This window comes from Hibiscus syriacus, unplaced genomic scaffold (assembly GCF_006381635.1).
Source record: "Hibiscus syriacus cultivar Baekdansim isolate YM2019G1 unplaced genomic scaffold, ASM638163v2 tig00109987_pilon, whole genome shotgun sequence".
In the NCBI taxonomy this organism is placed as follows: Eukaryota; Viridiplantae; Streptophyta; class Magnoliopsida; order Malvales; family Malvaceae; genus Hibiscus; species Hibiscus syriacus.
The window spans coordinates 1229007-1249757 of NW_024062550.1; the positions used below are offsets into that span (position 1 = coordinate 1229007).

Here is a 20751-nt window from a genome sequence, read left to right on the forward strand (position 1 = left end):
CGAGTCTCCATAAGAACAACCATGTCAGGTTGAAATTTTCGAATATACTGTCTGACAGTCAAGCAAAAACGGGGGTGGCCGCAACCCTGTACATTCCGACATATGATTTTAAAATCCATGGAAAATAAAAGGAAGGGGACCATATTAGAGCTCCATTCGATCGGGAGGGATAATCGCAGTAGTCATTTGCATGGGGCATGCAGGGATTCTGTTGTCATTTACAACATTAGGGTCATCATTCTCATTAATCACGAGAGCGGAGTGCTTGGACCTATCAAGGATGGTAACACGAGAGGAGCTTGCAGATTGGATGAGTGTGTCACTCCTCAACTTTGAGGCAAGGGTGGAGACAGTTAGGTGCGTTTGGTTCAGGGAATGTAAGATTATCAGTGAGAATAAAAGATTATCAGAGAATAGAAATACTGGGAATGTTGTATTTTGTGTTTTGTTGGTTTAGCAGGAATGTAAGATTACCGTGTCTGGTTAAAGGAATAAAAGATTATTGAAATGTATATTTGACCAAATTGTATTTATTATATATATTTGTATAATATTACAAATTGTAAAATATTTATATATTTTCTTTAAAAAATTAAATTCATAATATTTATATAATTTTTTTTACAAAATTAAAAATATAAAAAAGGTTTAATGAAAGGGTAATTTTTTTAACCCCTGAACTTCATATAAAATTTTAATTATAGACTTTTTTTGTAAATCTAAAATAATTTAAGGATAAATTTATAATTTAACCTTCGTAGAATCACTACAGCAAAAGTGGCTTATTGCGGCATTTTTTTTTTAATTTCTAGTGGCGTTTTTAAACGCCGCTAAAAACACATACGGCGTAAAAAAAAACGCCGCTAAAAGCGCCGCTAAAAATAGCGCCGCTAAAGTTTGCGGCGTTTTTCAACAAAAAACGCCGCAATAGGTTACAACATATAGCGGCGATTGTTCAACAAACGCCGCAAAAGGTATTGATATTTAGCGGCGTTTATCATTAAAACGCCGCAATAGGTTTTGATATTTAACGGCATTTGGCAGACAAACGCCGCAATAGTCGTTGATGTTTAGCGGCGTTTTCTTCCAAAACGCCGCAGTAAATTTTTATTTTTACCGGCGTTTTCCTAAAAACGCCGCAGAATATGTATTGAGATTTTGCGGCGTTTTTGAAAACGCCGCTAAATGTATGGTATATTGCAGCACTTTGTTACAAACGCCGCTAAATAACACAGAATTTAACAATTCTAAAAATTATACTTAATACCCCAAATCTGTTTTTTCAACCTGTTCCATTATCTAACAAACAAAACAGCAATAACATCAAATCCAATATAATAAATAAAAGTTTTCATTAACGTAATATAGGTTAAGTTAAACACGGTTCAGTAACATTAACATAATGCTCATAACATAAATGAGGCTACGATGGTGGATTCTGAGGTTGCGTTTTTTGTATCATCAGCATCATATCATTGAGTCGTTTTTCAAATTCTTTACATCTCTGCTGATACATTACTTCTCTCTGTTCTGCCGCTGCCTCTCTCTGTGCTGCCGCTGCTTCTCTCTCTGCTTCCGCTGCTGCTCTAGCTGCTTCCGCTGCTGCTCTCTCTGTTTCCCTTGCTTCATTTTCCGCTTTCAAGTTAGCCATTTGTTGATCCATCTCAGCCAACTTTTCTTTTAAACGACCAACTTCTAATTGGGAAGATCGAGACTGTGATGACATGTACTGTGATGAACTGGATCCAAAATATTTGCTGGGAGTAACGAATGATCCTTGACAGCGCACCCGACCATATCTTTCAGGACCCAAAACGTCATTAATAGCTTGGTTTTCAATGTCATCATCATTAACAATACCTTGACTCGAAGCAGTAGCATGATACTCTGCCCTTTTCTGCCTCAATTTTTCCTAATAATAAAGTGAATAATGAATTAAAATAAAAAATGTCATGGTACAAATATAAATAAAGTCAGGTAAATTTAAAACATCTACCCAATAAACGTACCATAATTTCTGCAGCGTCAGCAGTCATAGGAGTGCCATCCTTCTTCGTATGTGTCATGTCGAAGAGTTGGATTCGACCAACTTTAGAACCGGATGTATTTTCCTACAATGTACCATAATGTAATTACTATGAGTTAGTATGTACATGGAATACAAAAAAACTATTTCAATAATCTATAATACCTCCTCATGAGCTATACAAGCAAAGCTCTTCGATCCAGCCGTGTGCGTAAACTTTTGTTGTTGCCTACTAGCAACACCAACATGCTCTCGGTCCTACAATGTCAAACAACCACTTATAATGATGATTTAAATTTTGTTACAAGTATTTATGAAAAATACATCATACCTGTCCTTTTTGAGAACTCCAAAATCTGACTGCATCTTCCCATTGGTACCTGAGCATTCCTGGTGGGACTGTTTGCAACTTCTCTTCAAGGCTGAGATCATTCTTGAAGTATTTCTTCTTTAAGGAGCTCTTGTGATCCCTCCATCTCTTCCCTAACGCTTGCTTCACATAATCGTCAGAGAGCTCTAAAACAAATTTCTCCTATACAGCAAATAAGTGTGCACCGTAAGTATAAATTAGTATTGAATTTATATAGAGTATCTATTATAATGACATTATTACCTTAACAAAATCCAACGCTTGATTTTTATTACTATTAGGCATTTTGCGCCATGACTCATAATTGATCGGTAACAGATTCGCATTACGTCCAACTATGCCTAAGTAACCTGCTAGAAGATGTGATTCTGGGCCAATAGGTTGACCGGCATCGTTTCTTGAAACTTTGACACGATGCCCAGGAGGAAGTTGGTATAATTCCTTTAAAGTGGTACGTCCTCGAGTCTTGCGCGTTCCAGCATTTTCAACTATATAAGAAATTATTAAATGTCAGTTTGAAAATGAACAAAATAGTAAATAAAGTTTCGAAGATTACCTTGAATTTCTACTTCTTCAACAGTTTCAGGAACTTCGGAAGACTCAGGTGCATTCGTTTCCTCGTTATTTCTTTCTACATGGTCTTCAGAAGCTCGAACAACCCGCAAATCAGATATTTTTCTCCTCGGCATTATATCTGTAATAAACAAACATGAGTAATAAAAAACGATTTAATTAATGAATACATTGAAAGACAACATATTAAGGGTTATAACATTATAAATAAATAAATGAAGATATAAAATCGTACAACAGTCTTATGTAATGTCAGTTGTCATAAATATCTTCATCAACGTCCTCCCGAACCCATTGAAATTGTGTTGTATTACTGATAGTTTCATCTAAGTTTTGTGGTAGTAGAGGTAAACACTCTGATCTTGTTTCAATGTCATCTCTACTTCCATCCCCGATGTCTATCAAGTCTCTGGGAGTATTTCGAAGCACAACATACCAACCGTCATCCATTGGATCGTGACAATAAAATACTTGTTTCACTTGAGAGGAAAATACATATGGTTCATCCATCAAACGTTGACCCGTGTGAATTAATCGAGAGAAATTCACCATTGAAAACCCGAATTTATCTCTTTTTATACATCTGTTTACATCAACCCAGTCACACCGAAACAACACAACCTTTCGTTTTCCATAATAATCTAACTCAATAATGTCCGTAAGATTTCCATAATAATCGACCTCTCCATCATGCGAATTATTGTCCCTTACAGTAGCATAACTTGTAGTTGATGAAGTAACTACGACTCCACAATTTTGTGTCCTCCTTAATCTTTCACGAGATTTCGTGTGAAACCTGAACCCATTAATGAGGAAGGCATTATATCTTTTAACTATTCTATTCGGACCTTGAGAAAGCCATTTAACTTCTTCACTAACTTCTCTCCCACTCCAAACCTATTACACATGAATGGTGAATTAATTTGCATTGATGTCGATATAAAAAGCAAGACATATATTATTTATAAGTGTTTCGTAAGATTTATTTGCTTACCGTCTGGCCTAACCATTCATGAAAAGTTTCTGTGAATAACTTATGTAGCTCTCGCTGATTTAATCTTCGGGAGCGTGCTCGAGATCTCAATACTTCTTTAAACTCACTATAAAGAATATTATGTCGTTAAAAATTGATAAATATAAAAGATAAAGAGATTTCATTAGCATTGGGTCCGAAAGACTTACGTGCGAAAGTGATCTATTGAATCGTGATGGAAAAGAACATATCGGTGTGCTTGTACCCAAGACGTGTCATCTAAATGTGCAATTTCAACTTTCCCTAATGGTGACCATAACTTCCAAACAAATAATGTTGAGTTAAGTCATCAGTACCTAACTCATCATTTCGATTTGGTCTATTCCATCTTGTTTCAACATGTTCCAAATATCTAGAGCAAAATGTCATACATTCCTCTGCCAAATACCCTTCAGCAATTGATCCTTCCAGATAACGCTTATTACGACAATAAGACTTCAACTTGCCCAAGAACCTATACAGAAAACAACATACTACGTAAATACATTTTATTCAAATGTATAATCAGTAGTAATTTGAAACGTGTAATTCAATTAACACCTCTCTATAGGGTACATCCATCGATAGAAAACGGGACCACCAACTCTTGCTTCGTGAGGAAGATGAATTAATAGATGCACCATAATTGTGAAGAATGAAGGCGGAAATATCTTCTCCAAGTTGCATAAAGTCAAGGCAACTCGATCTTGTAGTTTATCAAGTTCTTCAACCATTAGAACTTTCCCACATATGGCTTTCATTATATTAGAAAGTTCAATGATACAAGACGTCACCTTACTCGACATGCAACCGCGAACAGCTACTGGTAGTAAATCTTGCATTAATATGTGATAATCATGAGACTTTAAACCATAAAGTCTTCGATCTTTAACACTAACACATCGAGAAATGTTTGATGCATACCCATCTGGGACCTTTATATCCTTCAACACCGTGCAAAACACTTCTTTTTCTTTCTTCGAAAGAGAAAAAATAGAAGGCGGCAAGAAATTTCTTCCATTCGGACGTAATTGCGGATGAAGATCATGTCGAATTCCCATGTCCACTAAGTCAAGTCGACTCTTAAGATTATCTTTAGATTTTCTGCCATCATTCAGAATGGTCCCGATAATATTCTCACAGACATTCTTCTCAATATGCATTACATCAAGATTATGTCTCAAAATCTGCTTTTTCCAATAAGGCAACTCGAAGAATATACTCCTCTTTTTCCACAAGTCTACCTCATTTGGATCATCCTCTTCATCATACTCATCATCAGTTTGTTCGTCAACTTCAAGCTCTTCATTGACCTGTTTTGCCTTTTTCTTTGATCGTGTACTAGTTGGTTGATTCATCTTTCCATAAGTAAAATTGATATTTTTCAACATTCTGAATATTTCAGAGCCGGTTGTTTGGTCAGGAGCATTTCGAAACTCTTCATCACCATCAAACATATTCTTTTGACATCTAAATCTATGATTATCAGGTAACCACCGACGATGTCCCATATAAGAGAACTTTTTTCCATTAACCAACCACTTCGAACATGTTTGTGCAGCACAACAAGGACAAGCATAACGACCTTTGGTACTCCAACCAGATAAATTTGCATACGCAGGAAAATCATTAATTGTCCATAATAAAGTAGCGCGTAAATTAAAGTTCTCCTTTGTCAACACATCGTACGTTTCGACCCCTTCCCATAACTGTTTCAACTCTGCAATTAGCGGCTGCATGTAAATATCAATATCATTTCCGGGGCCTTTCTCGCCGGGGATTATCATGGATAAGATGAAAGATGATTGTTTCATGCAAATCCAGGAAGGCAAATTGTATGGAACAAGTACAACAGGCCAAGTACTATAAGAAGTACTCATGAGTTTGAAAGGATTAAACCCATCAGTTGCAAGACCGAGCCTGACATTTCGAGGATCTCTCGCAAAACTTGGATACTTGTTGTCAAATGACTTCCAAGCTAAAGAATCTGCAGGATGCCGTAATAATCCATCATCGGTTCTGCCATCATGATGCCACCTCATAGACTCAGCAATCTTGGAGGACATAAACAATCTTTGTAGCCTAGGTATGAGAGGAAAATATCGCAGAATCTTGATCGGTTTCTTTCTTGATCGTGCTTGAGCTTCATCCTCAGTAACATTTTCTGCCTCTCTAGTAATCCATCGAGATTTTCCGCATACATGACAAGACTCCTGATTTTTTCGATCACCCCAATATAACATACAATCATTCGGACAACTATGAATTTTGTCATATCCAAGACCCAAATCTTTGATCATTTTCTTCATATCTTTGCATGATTGAGGGATTTTTGCAAAAGGAAACACTTCTCCTAGTAACTCCAACAATTGCGTAAAGGAGTTACCAGTCCACCCTCCCAAGCATTTTAAGTGGAAAAGACGAATGCAGAAAGAAAGCTTTGAAAACTTTGATCCCTCATAAAGTGTTCATTCATTTCATTCAGCAACTTGTAAAACTTTGCCGCTTCTCCATTTGGCTCTTCATCACATCCACTTCTTCCAATCTCAGTGAAATCATTAACATCATCCTAACAATAATTTTCTGTATCATACGACTGATGATTGTGCATATTAAATGCATCTCGTAACATCCCTTCCATGTCATCTTCTCTAAAAGTTGGATGGGGAGAAGGAGCACGATAAGTCGAGTAACTCGTGGAAGCAGATCTATCTGATACAATCTCTCCATGAAAGATCCATTTTCTATACCCCCGAACAAATCCAAAAATTACTAGATGCTCGTACACAACTTCACGAATGTGCCAATTAATGTTCACACAATTCTTACAAAGGCAAAGAATCATATTTTCTTGGCTTGCATTCAGAAAAGCTAAATTTAGAAAGTTTTCGACTCCATTTCGATATTCGACGCTTACCCTTGAGAAATCCATCCAACTCTTATCCATTTTGTATTTCTGGAGTTTCAATTTCAAATGTTAATTGCTAATAATATAGATAAAATTAGAACCTAAACAGAAGCATTAAATTATCATATTTAGTGCATAATAATATTTGCATAGTATAAAACTAATCACTCGTAAATTATACAACTTTTAAATTGAACTAAATGTATGGGAGCAAATGTATCTCAGTTAATTTATAAAAATTATAACGAGAATTATATACAACTGCATACTATAGAACTAAATATTTACACATGTTTCATCGAAATGTAGCATTTACATCTAAACAGACTCATGTTTCTTTGTTACAGAGAGAGGCATTAAGAACTTAGAACGAAATATAAATGTTATTGTCTCTAATTTGTAGTATATATCCTGTGGAATGGAAAAAAATTAAACACCATGTTATATTAGCTATTCAACTTAAATCAATGGGTTTTTTTGTTTAAACTTGAAACCAAAGTTCTTATTAGATTTGAAAACTTTGATCCCTCATAAAGTTGTTCATTCATTTCATTCAGCAACTTGTAAAATTTTGCCGCTTCTCCATTTGGCTCTTCAGTACTTCCAATTTAATTCAAATTCAAATGTTAATTGCTAATATTATAGATAAATTTAGAACCTAAACAGAAGCATTACATTTAATTTCACATCATAATAAATTGACACTAGAGGAATATTGTAATTTCTGGTTTATGTTAGACTTAAATCTTAAACTTATTTAGCATCTTTTTCTGACTCGACAACTTTTCAATATTTCAATTTAAAGTAATTTATAACATGAAGAATTCAATTTAAAAATTCACATAATGAACCCCCAAATCTCTCCCCACACATACACTCAAGCATCTCCTCCATCAAAGCCCTATATTCATGCAAGAAACAATATGTAAAATAAAGTATCCTATACTAATTTAGATTGATCACTTGATTGATTCATTATTGTCTTGTTTGACATAATAATAAGGAAAATGCCTAAGAGTTAGCAAGTAATTTGCAAATGATGAGAGGTATTGCGAGGAATTCAATGGATGCTACAGTCGTTTTGTCTTTATCTCCCAATGTCTCCTCTACTAAAATCAAAGCAAATTCCCAAACAACATTTCTAGGAAAAATTAAACTTTAACGTACTTCTATTGATGATCAAATCATAAACTAACATTGAACATAGGTTTGTATAAGTGTCTTAAGTACTACCAAGGTATCAAATGTAATCAAGAAAATATAAACTTCCATGACAAGAGAAATATTGATAAACTTCCATGACAAATATTATATGCACTCATAATTACAATGAAATTTATAGCGAGGAACCTGAAGTGATCTTTGAACAGGGGCAGCACGACGGTACAAAGGCAGTAGACTTGGGTGTTTGTTGACTGTTCCTGAGAAGACAGAAGGATGCGTTGCAACTTCTGTAACATATACTTCACTTGATTTAGTTTACATTTACTTCAGAAAATGTAACATATGATAAAAAAGGATATACTACATTGGGGATCACTTATATTTACGAATTTGTTATAATTTAATCACTAAATCATTAATTCTTGTTATATCAATGACATTACACATTAATAAAAGGGTTAATTCTTAATTTGACCTCTAAACTTTCTAGAATCTCTTTACTAAAGTCATATGCACGCAACACCACTACAATCTTTGATTCTACTTTCGTCACCTTTTTAATTGCTTTTTTCATAATCCCCACTAATTTATCCGAAAGAACATTGTTAACTTCACCACTATCGCTTTCAAACTTCTCCACTATAATTCTTTATTAAACGACTAAAATTGTTATATCATTTCATCTCAAAAAATCTAAAGTACGTTGATAATAAATAAAATGATCTATTCTTTATTGTCGACGCAAAATATAAATTTGACACGTTAAGTCAATAAAACAAAAGTATATGATTGAACAAATACATAGACAAACATCACAGCTTATATATATTCTCTGCTCACACTAAAAATGGTGGACTATAAATCCTAAACTCACAATCATTTTGAATCATCATCTCAATTATTGCACATCAAAATTGTTATGGTAACTATAAATCAAACTTCTTAACTAACATAATCAGTAAAAATACTTACACGGTAGCAAACCCAAACTAACATACACGAAGCGAGGAACCTGAGAAGACAAAGTAACATACACGAACGGTCTAAGTCTAGCTGAATTCACAGGAAAAATCTGAAGTCTAAACTGGGTTGGCTGATATTCAAGTGATACCACCTTTGTTCACATGAAACATTTGAAGCATCCCTCTGGGGTTTGGAATTAGAAAATTCTTATGCTTGGAATGTCAGGCAATGAATGGAAGGTAAGAGCAATTGGGGTGACCAACATGGAAATGGAAGGTAAGAGCAATTTAGGTGACCAAAAAGAAGAGCAATATCAGTCGTACGAACTTAGCCTACTCATGACGAGTTAAGAAAGATGTATTGCATATTGTTTTCATCAAAAAGATCAATTCATGGTGATGATGCCCCAGAAAGGAAATGGAAGTAACTTGATTTTTTTTTCTTCATTGCTTTTGGTAGCCGGTAAGAAGCATAGAACTAATGACGATAGGATAAAGAAATAATTAGAAGGATTAGTTAAAGTAAAACTAATATTTTCCTACCAAACGAGGGGGCAATTGTTTCTCGTATATTTGAAAGATAATAACTCTTACATCCATGCTTGAATATGTTATGAATTCTGCATCAATCTCCAACTACAGGTATTCAATCTCCAACTACAAAACTCAATTGTCATAAAATTTGAAACAAATAAAAATCAATCAACCCTTAATTCGGTCGATCGATGGTTCAAGGTTGACTAACCGTTTCGATTCTGAGGCTGCGTTGGTGGAGAAACTTTTGGTAGGACGCAAATTGGAGAAGGGTTGTCAAGGACGCAAGGTCAACGACAACGTGAGGCTGCGCTGGTGGTGGTTGCACTGGTGGAGAAGTTTGCGACGAAAGAGAATGTTATGAACGATATTCAGTAAATGGGTACGAAAATTAGGGATTTGGAATGGGTATTAAATTGTTTAACTATTGCGGCGTTTGTTTATACAAACGCCGCTAATGTATCATGTAATGGCTGCGCTTTTAACATAAACGCCGCGTTTGTACATGTCAATACTGGCGTTTTTATACAAATGCCACTATATATCAGAATATTGCGGCGTTTTTAATAAAAATGCCGCAAATGAACTATTTTATTGTGGCGTTTGTGGTATAAACGCCGCTAATTTGCCACCCTATTGCGGCATTTTTGTAAAAACGCCGCTATATGTCAACTCTATTGCAGCGTTTTTACTAAAAACGCCGCTAAAGTATCAATTTATGGCGCTACGATTGGAAACGCTGTTATATGTTTAACTTTTGTGGCGTTTCTTCTCCAAACGCCGCTAAAAACGCCGCTACATATCAGTTTTGCTGTAATGAATATTTATTATTCAATGACAAAAGAAGGATAATTTTGAAAAAAAATAAAAATTTAAGGGCATTTTAGTCCAAAACGCCGGTAATGTTACAATACCTAAGGGAATGGAGGTAATGACATTCCCGGTAATATACCCAAAAAAATTTGTTATTGGTAATAAAACATTATCAGAAATGAGATTTCTGACCAACCAAACATAATCCTTGAACCAAACACCCCCTTAGGAGCAATTATTATGTGGTGATGGGCTATAACAATTTGATTATGTTATGATTATTAGCGCTGAATATTTGATTGAATTAAGTAAAATATTCGGAAATAATTGTGTTAATAAATTTATTTTTTAAATTCAATCAAATTTAAGAATTAATCATAATATCAGGGTTTGGTTCTCATAGAGGTACGCCTGTAAACGAACCGAACGTTCAACGAACTGTTCGTAAACCTTTCGGCGGGAAGTTCGTTTAAACGAACGAACATGAACAAGATTTTGTGTTCGTTTAATTAAATGAACGAACATGAACAGATGGCTCGTTTGTTCATTTATGTTCGTGAACGTTTGGTAATATGGTCGTTTATGTTTTTTCATTTATGTCCGTTCATTTATGTTCCTTCGTTTATTTTCATTTATGTGCATTTATTTATGTTTAGCTCAATCTCTCTAGACCCATTTAAAATATTAAAGTCTAATAAATTTTAATCTGATACCCATAAATATTTTACAATTCAATTAATTTTAAATACAAATAAAAAAACTCAAAACAATTAAATAAAATATAATCCTAAAATTGTTAGGAAAGAAAAATTTATTTTCATTTATGTTCGTTTACGTTCGTTTATGTTCATTTATTGTGTTCGTTTACGTTTGTTCGTTTACGTTCGTTAATTGTGTTCGTTTATGTTCGTTTACATCCGTTCGTTTACGTTCGTTTATTGTGTTCATTTATGTTCGTTTATATCCGTTTGTTTATCTTCGTTCATTTGTGTTCGTTTATCATTTAAATGAACGAACATGAATAAGCTGCATTTCTTAACGAACGAACACGAACAAGAAATTTTTTATTCGTTTATTTTTGTGTTCATTCATTTGTTCGGTTAAAGTTAAACGAACGAACATAAATATACCTCCGTTCATGTTCGTTTACAAGCCTACATTAGAGGGATTTGATTTCTTTTGTCTATAGTAAAATCGTGAGAAGAAGAAAAAATAGGAAATCAATTTAATGAAATTATGAATTTTAATTCAATTTAAACTCGAAAAATTAAATATGAGTTACTTAAACAACTGATTTGTTGTTGTTGTTGTTTCTAATCGAGTTTTTTTTATCATATAATTAATATTTTATTGTAATTTTATTGTGGATCCAAAAATCTAGAGCTACCAACAAGAAGTTGGTCTAGTGGGATGAGATACTATGTCCCTTAAACAATGTTAGGAGTTCGAATCCTAGCATTTGCGAATAGAGCAAACTGGGTTGGGAGGGTCGCCCTCGCCTCTACAGTACTCGATCTGGATTAGTCGGTCAATATATCGGATATCAGTGATTAATTTAACAATGGAGAAGCTCTCTCACATCATTACGCACGAAGTAAGCTTTGGGACATTTGTGATGGTATTCAACTCGTTTGGCACTGTGGCTTCAAGAAACTAATTGTTCATAGCGGTAGTGTCTGCCATCTTCCTAGTCATACACCGCCGTAGTTGTTGTTTGACTGTCGGAATCGTGTGGGATCGTGATTTTCATCCTATGGTTCGCGGGATATAAAACGTAATTCACCGTTGATTGATCACGATTTCATAGGGGTTTTGATCGACTTGGGGAGGTGAGGTTTGGTGGAGCTTCATCGACGGCAAATGACGTCGGCCGGGGTGGGGTTAAGGGTTGAAATGAAAGTTTTCAAAATTTAGGGGTTATTTTGAATCTTTTTGTGTTTTTTTTAAATACTATTTTAATTTTTTTAATTTTAAATAAAAATTTTAAAATTACTAAAATGTGACAAATGTTACTTAACAGAGTAAATTAACGCCGTTGACATCCTGAGCATCTAAAGTGGTAACATTTGTAACGTTAGGCAGCGAGATCATTAAAAAAAAAATAGGACCTATTCGTGAAAAGCGTTATAATTTGGACACTTATTTTATAATTAAGCCTTTTAATAAACGTTGACATATTGAACCTGATTCCGGCTCCGGCTGACGAAGATGCGACGGTCTTTAAGCATTCCAAGCTTACCGGTCATGCAGGCACCAGGCTCGGGTAAAAACTCTCGACCGTTACTTAATCGAGTTCATCTTTTCGGGCTTCGGATCACGTTTTCAAACTGTACGCAGGTGGGCAGTGATAAAGGATGAAATCGTGTTCAAGAGAATGATAGTACACACGCAGGTGGCACCAAATGAGCTATAGTCATGATGATTCGACTTTCGTCTCCAAAGTGCTTGAAAAGCTCGTCCGGAACTACATGCGACCGTCGGGAATGAGGTCACAGAGAAACGATTTATCGTTTTCGGTGCAGGTTCCAACCAACTCCTTAGTGCTGCAGTCTTTGCACTGTCCCCGGAGAATACCACCTCACCTGCAAGAGTTGTAGCTTCCGTCCCTTACTATATGGTCTGGTCCTACTCTCATACTATGTTTTCCTACTAGAGTTTGTAAATTGTTTGTCATTGATTTGATACGAAATCGGATCTCGAATTTTCGACAGCTCAACAAAGAACAGACACAATACTACAGTTCGGCAAAATTCGAGTTTGATGGACATGCTTATACATGGAGGAATAGATCAGATGCTAGCAGCACAAACATGATAGAGTTGGTAACATCACCGAACAATCCTGATGGACAGTTAAAGCAAGCGGTTCTTCATGGCCCTAATGTTAAAACAATCTATGACCGTGCCTACTACTGGCCTCATTATACGCCGATTCCGGCTCCTGCAGACGAAGACGTGATGGTGTTTACACTTTCCATGCTTACCGGTCACGCCGGCACCAGACTTGGGTAAAAACTCTCGACCGTTACTCAATCAAATTCACCTTTTCGAGCTTCGGGTCACATTGTCGAGTAGTATGCAGGTGGGCAGTGATAGAGGATGAAACTGTGTTCAACAGGATGACTACACACATGCATGTGAATTCCTTGGGAATGTCTAAAGATGCTCAACTAAGAGCCTTTAGGCTTCTGAAAGCAGTCCTGGAAGAAGTAACCGAAATATTTGACTTCGCGTACAAGACGATGAAGAGCAGGTGGGAAAGATTGGTCCGGAACGTATCGTCGTCGGACCTCTTCTCTCTTCAGGAAAACAATCCTCTATACTTCACTTTTTAGTTTTTACAGCAAAGTCCGACAACTTTCCCAAGGTACTTCTCTCAACCTCACTTCTATGCCTGGAACATAGTATGACAAGAACTCTGTTACATGTCTCATTCTGTTCTTTTAAATTCGTACACAAATGTCCTGATCTTGCGATTCGGAGTCGCGGTCACCTATATCGTTATCCGACACCATTTTACCTATACATACTTGATCTTAACAACCTTATGGTCACGGCAGCTTACGCATGGTTGAAATGTGAGAGGGAAGAAGATGAAGATTGTTTTGCAGTTCTAGAGGCAGCTAACATCGTCGGCTGTTGAGGAAATTTGTTCGGAGCAGAAGATCGATATGTTTGATTGAGTCTGATCCGAACCGAAGATAACTTCAACATGTTACTTGAACGATTAAAGGAATTAATATCGAAGGAAGATGGTGCCATGTGATGAATGAGATCAAAGTTTCTTGATCCAAACCTTCTACGTACTTGAGCAACTATTCAGTGTATTAAACATAAAGAAGAGGGTCATACAGTCCATTGACCTTTTATTAAAGTTAATTTTATCAAATGAATGTCGTTCTCTTCTCGAGTTCACTTGAACTGAGGCGATTCGACTCGTGTTTGTTAAAAAAATTTGCTTGACTCGACCCGTTACCCGTCAAATTCGTTAAAATTTCATTCGACTCGTGCTCGTTAAAAAAACTGGTTGTTTGACTCGTTACTCGTTAAAAAAAGCTTATGGTAAATTGCGCATGTAATACCTAAACTATTAGCTTTGGTCATTTTAATGCCTGAACTTTCAATTTTTTCAAAATTATGTCTAACGTTTAGTTTTTGTTTCATTTTAGTACCTCGTCGTAAAAACATAACATGTGATTTGCACATGACACCTTTTTTATGGGTAAACTGCACCATTCATCACTCAAATATCTTCTCAAATCTATTTTTGTCACTAAAGTTTAATTTTTTTTATTTAATTACTTAACTTTCAAATACTAACTTAATCACTCTAACTTTCAAATTTAATTTTTTTATTTTTAATTATATTAATAAAACAATAATAATAAATGTCATGTCATAAAAATTGTTAATAAAATAAATTAGTATATATAAAATAAGAGCAATCTGAAAATTGAGTAATTAAATTGAATTTTTTTTTTAACTTTAGTACCAAAATAAGAGTGAAAAGATAATTGAGTGATGGATGATGTAATTTACCCATAAAAAATACAATGTCATTAAGATTTTAACGGCGATGTATTGAAAAAACAAAAATTAAACATTAAGTATAACTTTAAAAAAAATAAAGTTTAAATACTAAAACGAATTAAAACTGATAATTTAAATAATAAATGCATAATTTACCCAAAAACTTATTGCTCGAGCTCACAAGAACTTTAGATAGATTAATTAGAGTTTTACATATAAGTGTAATAAATTAATAATTAATAATTTAATATTTTTTCTTGACGTTTATTAAAAATTAATATATTATTTATATTAGTAGTAATTATTAATCAATAATTTAATATTTTTATTATCTATTAATAAATTATTAATTATTAATTAAATTTTATTTATTAATTTATTTATCGATTAAATTGGGATACGTACAACGATACAAGACAATTATGTTCAAATATAACTCTAAATCGTTTGACATTTAAAACTCACCCCCTAGACATTTATGTCTTTGAACTTGAAACTTCAAGAAATAATAATAATTTCTTTACTATTGAAATCGCTCCGTTCGTGCATATATCTATTCATTTAATTTAATTTGATGATAAGGTAGTGGGGCGGCTCACCTGTGCTTGGCCACACGCAATAGGCACAGTTGATGCTGAGCTTGATATTCGATGCCAGATTAAGACAGGCATAAATAAATTAGTAGATGACACATTTATTCCACATCTACATTGACCTGTAATTTGCTTTATTATCCCACTAATTTGCCTTCAAATTTCGTGCATTAAACCAACATGCATTGAACTAAACCAGAGCAATATGGTGAGCTATACCATTTCTACCCAGCAGCTACGGGTGTGCAAAATTACCCGACCCAGTTGACCCGACCCGCCGACCCGGATCTAAAAAAATCGAGTAATTCTCTAAAAAAAATTTACCAGGCCGGGTCAGACCCGGGTCACAAAATCTAGTTTTTCCGAGTACCCGGTTACCCGAGTACCCGATTAGTTTTTATTTTTTTTTATTTTTTTATATATAATTATATAAAATATAATGAATTATTTATATTATAAATTATTATATTTTGTATTTCGAACTTTTAAATTTTATGTTCGGATATTAGAATATGTAATTCGAAGTTTCAAACATTTAAATTTGTGTATATATTTTTTTTAAATTAATAATTTGAAAATAAAAAATTAAAATCCAGGTATCGGGTACCCGAATACCGGGTACCCAATTACCGGGTACCCGAATACCAGGTATCCGATTACCGGGTACCCGTAACATCCGGGTCGGGACACGGGCCGAGAAATCGTCGACCCGGAAGTTCCGGTACCCGGATTTGCACACCCCTACCAGCAGCAAACCCGAGCTTCCGCAGAGATTCATACCCAACCTCCAAACTGTTTTTCCTCTTTGACCGAAAAGTCTCGCGGTTTCGAACCACGAAAACCACTTCGGGTTTGAACCAGGAGGGATCGAAGCAATAAACACCTTGTAGTACGGGTGTGAGTCGCTATGTACCGACGGCAAATACAATAAACAATGAGGAATTCTGGTTGATAGGGTTATATTATTGGCCTAAGTAACAAGAAACGGTTCTTTCGAAGCAACATAATTGCCGTAAGGGTCACTTCGACTAATTCGAAACCAATGGAAGACCTAACAGTGAGATGTTAAAACTTAAATCATTGCAGAGACAGTTCAATGGATGTAAGGAGAGGTTCACACAATGAACATGGGAAAGTAAATAGAATCCCCACAATGAGTAAGTGTTTTCTGAACATATTGCACAACAACATATCATCTCAAAAGAAAACCAGAAAAGATAATACAAAATGTATCCATATCATATGAGGAGAAATCAATAAGGAGTGTAGTAATACCCGGCAGGCAGCCCCATCGTATTGACCGACGGCATTCCGGGTTCGTAGTATCCAGGGTTACCGATTTTGGCCAAACTAGCTTGACCTTGCATCCCTTCTTTTGAATATTGTTGCCACACTTGCTGCTCCTGGACAAGCAAATGTTGTTTCTTCTCCATGTCGGCCATCTGGACGTACGAAGGAGGAGGGATGGTCAAAGATGCAGCGAACGGGTCCTGGTTGACATTCTGAACTGTTCCATCGGGTGCCGGAAGTGCTAAAACTCGTGATGTGGTCTTCCCTGGGCCTGGCAATGCCACACTGCTCGCACTCCCCCCGCTCAACTGTGCAGTGCTAACGTGTTGCCTTACGATTCCCTGATCATACATGCCGTTCAACAATAGTGGATCAAGGCCTCCGCCCAAAGCTGCCTTCTGGTTTGACAAATGACTAGCTGTCTCAACCAAAGCCAACTCCCAATCTTCCTTACCAGGCTCTGCAGCTGGGTTTTGCCAAGCGGATGTCACTTCAGGACCGTTCGATGGGAAAGCTTCCCAAGATCCGTTACCATTGTTAGCCGGGCCGTTAAATAAAGCCAAAGCAAATTTGTTCCCCTGATCATCGGCCGTGACATTATCGTCCCTCAAATTCACTAAATCCTCTTGCGGCTCCAGGGGTTTACTAGGCTCGGGCTCCGGTGGTGGCGGCGGAGTGTAGTTTTCTGGAGCAGGTAGGGCCTTTATTTCATTCATATCTGGTGCAGGCTCTTCCTCTTTAGGAGGAGGAAGCTCTTTCCTCTCCGGACTCTTTGGCCGCTTAGCTCTATCCCTCAGAAATTCCTCCAATGTCTCCAGTAACTTGCTGGTAATCCTTTGTACCTCGGGATACTCCGATGATCTAGCCACACCGGTTTCCTTACACCAATTATAAAATGTGATCAACTCGTCGATTTGCTTTGCTGCACTTGCATATGCATCAAATGCCTTAACACAATCCGGGTACTCCATATCGAAAAACCTATCGAGCAGTATTGCCAAAACCTCGCAAATTTCGGCGTATAACTGAAAACTCTCTTTCACAACCGGATATAAAGCAATCAAGATCATCCTACTATTCTTTGCCAATCCTGTAGGCCGACATGACAAGAATCGATCTAACAACCTCTGCAAGTGACCCATCTTCCCGAAAATCCTCTCTGATGTCATCTCCCTCAATGGAGTCACTGTTTTCTTCTCCTCACTCCCATCTCTCCTCTCCACTGCCTCACTCATATCACCATAAGACCTTGTTCTCCTTGGCATCCCATAATTTCCATATCCATTATCACCTCTGGAATCACCATAATCATATCCGTATGGTCTGGATGGTGGTGATCGGAAATCGTCTTGTCTACCGTATCTATCATCGTAGGGCCTCGGTGGCGGTGACGGATATTATCTCGTCCGACGTATCTATCATCACCACTACCATGATTGCTTCCCCCGGCGCCACTACCTCCACCGCTTTCCTATCGAAAAGCATAAGTTCAAGTCTTTGATCCAAATACATGGCATAAGTTCTTATAAAAGCAGAGTGATCCCACGAGCTCGAGTGAGCCTCGTCTCGAAAATCCGACATATTCAACAACCTCGTACCTCTCCTGGTGGCATACAAGATCTCTTCCTGAAACAACGGATCTCCCTCATTCAACAGCCTATGAACAAGCACCAGTGCTTTGAGCGCCACGATCCAATTACGAGTCTTCCCTAGCCGTTTCGACACTGCCGACACGCAGGCGTGGACGTAGCCGCGCGAGTAGGAGGTCAAATTCAGGATCTCACGGATGTACTTCTCGCTGGCAGGGTCATCGTCGTGGCTCGTGGCTTTCACGATCGCCACCTCGAGGTCCGGCGCCATGTTGCTAGCTACCTTCGCCAGTCCTATGCTGGTTTGATCTTTCACGGCCCCGATCGCTTTCTGAACCGTGCTCGGCATCTTGACCGTCGGATTCCAAACCAAAATCTCCTCGTTCGTTTTTCGTTTGGAAATTATCAAACGGTGATTTCACTTAAAAAATGTTCAACTGCAGAATAGAAATCTAACAAAATTCAATTAACCAACTCTAATTAACGTCAATCAAACCATTGATGAAATCCAACTATAAACGAGAACAAAGATCTGAAGAAAAAAAACAATGAAGAACTGCTCTTTCAGCTTATACCTTCAAGATCTGAAGAAAAAACAACAGAGTAAATTAATAAAGTCCAACTATAAACGAGAACAAAGATCTGAAGAAGAAATAACAAAGAACTGCTCTTTCAGCCTATACCTTCAAGATTCACGGCGTACGGCAGCAAAGAGGCGGAGAGTCGCGGCGGCGCCGGTTTCCTTTTTAAAGAACGAATCTCTATTTTCTGTTTGAGAGAGAGAGAGAGATCTGGTGAGATTTAAACAGAGTATTGGGTTTTGATGAGATGCTTTGCGGCCTATTTTAAATTGTTGCAATCTCCGACGTGGAATTTAATAATATCATATTTAAAAAAATATATAATATAATGAAAAACTCTTTCGAGTAATAAATATTATGAAAATTCCATAATTTATCTCTAAGGAGATGGAAGTCAAATTGTGTAAATGAAAAACACTATTACATATTGGCTTTCCCCATGAACACACAAATTTCATTGACAAATATAATATAAAAGTAATTCGATTAAATTATACAAATGATGTTATGACTATAAGGTGTTGTTTTGCTGAATCTTCTGATTATTAAAATTACGAATTGATCACTCGATTATTCATTATGTTTTAAAATCGTTCTTTTTCGTTAAAAAAAATTGACACTCGTTTGAGTTGGACGTTAATATGCTGACTGAGATATATAGTATTAGAGATTCTAAGATCAAGTTTTATCGTATCACAATCAGCTGGTCAATTTCTAACTCAGATTGACATCGAATTTTTAACGAAAAATGATAGTTTGGAACATAATTAATAGTTTGGTGACCATTTATAACTTATATTAATTAAAGGACTTAACGAAGCAACAACCTACAGTCGAGAGATCAGTTTATAACTTTTAATAATCAAATAACTCAATAAAATATAACTATATAATCAATAAACTACGTGTACTCCACCCTTTAAATATTAGGGATGGCAATGGGTCAGGTCGGGTTTTTGGGCCACCCGACCCGAGAAGAAAGGGTCTTCCACCCGTGACCTGACCCGCCGAAATTAAGGTTTCACATGACCCGACCCGACCCGAGAAGAAAGGGTCCTCCACCCGTGACCCGACCTGACCAACCCGAAATAATAAAAAAATATATTTTTATTCAATAAAAACAGTGACTTAATTAATAAAAATTATATATAGAGGGGTATTATTGTAATTATCTATAAATATATAAGATAAAATTATATATATTTTTTGGGTCGGGTCAATTTTTTGTCACCCTAAACCCGACCCGACCCAAACAGTGCATAATAAAATCCGACCCGAATTCGAATTTTTTTAAAAAAAAATCCGATCCGATCAAGTCGGATCGGGTCAGAATCCATCGGGTTCGGATTGAGTTGTCATCCCTATTAAATATTCATATTGACTTTTGAGTTGAGATCGTATTTTCTTATTTATTTGTTAAACTTGAAGTTTTTAAAATTTGCTTAAATTTTGAATTTCGAATATGTTAGTATATTGTTTAGATATTTTTTTTTTTCTATATGAAGAGAGTGATATAATCAGTGACGATTCTACGTTGCACTCCGGATGGGTGTGTGTCCTTATTGAAATCCAATTTTCTTTTATATTTCTTGTTAATTTTATTGACATAGTCTACTGTAAATTATATTTGTTACTAATAAAGAAAATTTATGTTATTAATATATATATATATATATATATATATTCATCTTAAGAAATATTTTTGATCCGTTATTGAATATAATTAGGGATGGCAACTGGTAAGGGTAGGGTTGGGTTTTTGGTTGACTTAATCCGACTCAAAAATATGTATCCTCTACCTGATACC

The 20751-nt window shown here is 36.0% G+C and overlaps 2 pseudogenes; one reads left to right on the top strand and one right to left on the bottom strand.

Annotated features, from left to right (window-relative positions):
• The first annotated feature begins 280 nt into the window (after positions 1 to 280).
• LOC120211977 lies at positions 281 to 14127 on the top strand (annotated as a pseudogene).
• Positions 14128 to 16724: 2597 nt separating this feature from the next.
• LOC120211907 lies at positions 16725 to 18848 on the bottom strand (annotated as a pseudogene).
• Between the last annotated feature and the right edge of the window lie 1903 nt (positions 18849 to 20751).